Consider the following 4,321-nt stretch of genomic DNA (forward strand, 5'->3'; position numbering starts at 1 on the left):
GTATGGCATATTTCAAAAGACTTCTCTTAAAGTTCAGATTTTCTTTTTTTTGCTTCATGTAATCTGCCATTAAAGTTTTCAACTTGGATTCAAGAAGGTGGACTAGAGGGTGACTGCATTCCATGTCGCTCCAAGACACAGGATTTAAGAAAAGGAGGTATTGAGACACTAGGGACCAACTCAGAGCCACTGGGTGAGTCTTACCCCCTGGGAGAGGCTCTGTGGCCAGGGTGGTGGTCCAGGAACGCAGGGAAATTCATGGAAAAGAATTGCCCAGCAAGACGCCCCCACTGGAGCAGTGAACCTGGACATCCAGGAACATTGCAGAGGAGGGCTTGCCTAGCAAGACACATCCTCACAGAATGAGGTTCCCCAACCCAGGTGGTAGTTCCACACTGCAGGGAACTTCTTGGAGGAGAGCTGCCCAGCGAAACTTCCCCCCAGGTGAGTATTCCCCACTGGTCAAGGCTTTCCCACCGGGGCCAAAAACCAGAGACACAAGCCCAGACCAGCCATGCCCCAGGGTGCAGTCTAGTTCCCCTTTGGCTGACCATCGGTCAACACATGGAGGCGACTCTGCCCACTACCAGGGAATATACCCCACCTGAGAGCCACCACCCCTAGAGGTGCAGATTCCTTGTGGGTCACTGCATTATCAAGTTTCTTCAAGACTTCAGGCTACTGAAGGTTAGGAAGTGAGATATTGGAAATCTACAGGGAAACTGTAAGTCAAAAGGGTAATTCTGCAATATCTCAGATTTTCACTACTAGAAGGGAAGATACCTGAGCAATATGAGAAAACAAGGGAAGAAAATGTCCCAAACAAACCTAGATACTACATCAATAAAATCCAAAGACAGAGTCTGAGCCCAACGATGAGGACAGGGACGGGAGCCGAACGTGGAGGCCTCATGATGGGGCACCCTGGCATGCATTATGCACCAATGGGAATGCACCCTATGGGTCACAGAGCAAATATGCCTCCTGTACCTCATGGAATGATGCCACAAATGATGCCTCCTATGCGGGGGCCACCAGTGGGACAAATGCCTGGAATGATGTCTTCAGTAATGCCTGGAATAATGATGTCTCATATGTCTCAGGCTTCCATGCAACCTGCCTTACCACCAGGAGTAAATAGTATGGATGTAGCTGCAGGCACAACATCTGGTGCAGAAAGAAGTTGATATAGCTCACAGTTTTGAAAGCTGAAAGTCCAGGATCAAGCCACCCAAATCTGTTCAAATCTGATGAGAGACTTTTGAATATTTCACAAGTGACAGAAGTATTCACCTGGGGGAAGTGCAATGAGAACAGAATGTGATGGAAATGATCACATGGTAAAAAAAGAACTAAAGACATGAAACTGAAGGCTAAAGTCTATAACAGTCCACTCAAAGTTACAAATTCAGTCTCCAAAAGCAAGAACTCCCTCCATGGAGAAAAAAAAAAAAAAAAAACATTAATTCTTCAGAAACTAATCACCTCTTAAAGGAACCATCTCCCAACATTGCCATATGATAGACAAGCTTCAGCATGAACTTTAGTGAGGAGAAACCATATTCAATCCATATCAAACAAGAATCACATTTGTAAGTTTTTACAAGGATTTTAATTCTCTCCACAATTAGAAGGCAAGCACGGTAATTATTAACCTTGTATTTTCAGAAATCAATGTGGACTGAACATAAATCCCCTGAAGGAAGGACTTACTACTATAATACTGAAACAAAACAGTCTATGTGCGAGAAACCAGATGATCTTAAAACACCTGCTGAGCAATTGTTATCTAAATGCCCCTGGAAGGAATACAAATCTGATTCTGGAAAACCTTACTATTATAATTCTCAAACAAAAGAATCCTGCTGGGCAAAACCTAAAGAACTTGAGGATCTCGAAGCCATGATCAAAGCTGAAGAAAGCAGCAAGCAAGAAGAGTGCACCACAACATTAGCAGCCCCAGTTCCTACAAAAGAAATTCCCACTACAATGAGCACCATGGCTGCTGCAGAAGCTGCAGCCGCTGTTGTTGCAGGAGCAGCAGCAGCTACGGCAGCTGCTGCTGCAGCCAATGCCAGTTCTTCCACTTCTACCACTAATACTGTCGGAACTGTTCCAGTTGTTCCTGAGCCTGAAGTTACTTCCATTGTTGCTACTGTTGTAGATAATGAAAATACAGAAACTATATCAACTGAGGAACAAGCACAACTTACTAATACCTCTGCTATTCAAGATCTGAGTGTTGAAGTATCCAGTAATACTGGAGAAGAAACATGTAAGCAGGAAACTGTAACTGATTTTACTCCCAAAAAAGAGGAGGAAGAGAGCCAACCAGCAAAAAAAAAACATATACTTGGAATACAAAAGAAGAAGCAAAGCAAGCATTTAAAGAATTATTGAAAGAAATGCGGGTACCATCCAATGCTTCATGGGAGCAAGCTATGAAAATGATCATTAATGATCCTCGATATAGTGCGTTAGCAAAGTTGAGTGAGAAAAAGGAGGCCTTTAATGCCTATAAAGTCCAGACAGAGAAAGAGGAAAAAGAAGAAGCAAGATCAAAATACAAAGAGGCTAAGGAATTCTTCCAGCGTTTTCTTGAAAATCATGAGAAAATGACTTCCACAACCAGATATAAAAAGGCAGAGCAAATGTTTGGAGAGATGGAAGTCTGGAATGCAATATCAGAATGTTATCGTCTTGAGATCTATGAAGATGTTTTGTTCTTTCTGTCAAAAAAAGAAAAGGAACAAGCAAAGCAGTTGCAGAAAAGAAATTGGGAAGCCTTAAAAAACATACTTGACAACATGGCTAATGTAATATACTCTATGACTTGGTCTGAAGCTCAGCAGTACCTAATGGATAATCCAACTTTTGCAGAAGATGAGGAGTTACAGAACATGGACAAAGAAGATGCATTAATTTGCTTTGAACAGCATATTCGGGCTCTAGAAAAGGAAGAAGAAGAAGAAAAACAGAAGAGTTTGCTGAGAGAAAGGAGACGACAGCATAAAAATAGGGAATCTTTTCAGATATTTTTAGATGAATTGCATGAACATGGACAGCTTCATTCTATGTCATCTTGAATGGAATTGTATCCAACTATTAGTTCTGACCCAAAGACAACATGGCAGAAGAAATGTCAGAAAGGAAGTTCAGAATGTACATAATTAAAATGATCAGGGAAGCAAACAATGAAACAAAAGAGCAAATGCAGGCATGGAATGATCACATGAATCAACAGTTAAAAGAGCAAATGCAGTAAGCAAAGGATCATTTCAATAAAGAGAATGAGATTCTGAAACAAATCCAAACTAAATTCTTGAAATGAAGGAAACAATAAACCAAGTGAAAAACTCAATGGAATACATCACCAATAGGAAATAACACCTGAAAGACAGAACCTCAGACATAGAAGACAAAATATTTAATCTTGAAAACAAAGTTGACAAAACAGAAAATGTTAAGAAATCATGAACAGAATCCACAAAAATTATGGATAACATGAAAAAGCCAAATTTAAGAATTACTGGGATTGAGGAAGGCACAGAGAAACAAACCAAACGAATGAACAATCTATTCAATGAAATACTATCAGAAAACTTCCCAAATCTGAAGAATAAAATGGAAAATCAAGTACAAGGGACTTATAGGACTCCAATTGTACAAAATTGCAATATACCACACCAACGCACATTATAATGAAAATGCCTAATATACAAAATAAAGACAGAATTTCAAGAGAAAAAAATCAAATTACATTCAGGGAGAAACCAATATGGATATCAGCAGATTTTTCAACCCAGACACTAAAAGCGAGAAGAACCTGGAACAACATTTTTTGAACTCTGAAAGAAAATGGATGCCAACCAAGAATTTTATACCCAGCAAAACTTACCTTCAGATTTGATGATGAAATAAAATTGTTCCATGATAAAGAAAAGCTAAACTAATTTACAAATAGAAAGCCAATACTACAGAAAATTCTCAGCAAAATATTCCATGAGGAAGAGATGAAAAGCAATGATGTAAATCAGCAAAGGGGGGAACTAGCCTAAAGGAATAGCCAAATAAAGGAGAAACCAAGTCATGTCAAAAAACAAAAATGAGCCAAATGACTGGGAATACAAATCAAATCTCAAAAATAACCCTGTATGTTAATAGCCTGAACTCATCAATCAAAAGACATAGACTGGCAAATTGGATTAAAAAGAAAGATCCAAGAGGATGCTGCCTGCAAGAGACTCACCTCGTAGAAAGAGATACACATAGACTAAAGGTGAAAGGATGGGGGAAAACATATCATGCACATGGACTCAGC

The 4,321-nt window shown here is 39.7% G+C and overlaps 1 pseudogene across 1 annotated transcript; it reads left to right on the forward strand.

Annotated features, from left to right (window-relative positions):
- Positions 1-1,661: 1,661 nt before the first annotated feature.
- Positions 1,662-3,170, forward strand: LOC306651063 (pre-mRNA-processing factor 40 homolog A-like; annotated as a pseudogene). The gene has a single exon. The product of its transcript is annotated as a pre-mRNA-processing factor 40 homolog A-like (transcript).
- The last annotated feature ends 1,151 nt before the right edge of the window (positions 3,171-4,321 follow it).

Source organism: Sciurus vulgaris (genome assembly GCF_902686455.1).
Source record: "Sciurus vulgaris genome assembly, chromosome: X".
Taxonomy (NCBI): domain Eukaryota; kingdom Metazoa; phylum Chordata; class Mammalia; order Rodentia; family Sciuridae; genus Sciurus; species Sciurus vulgaris.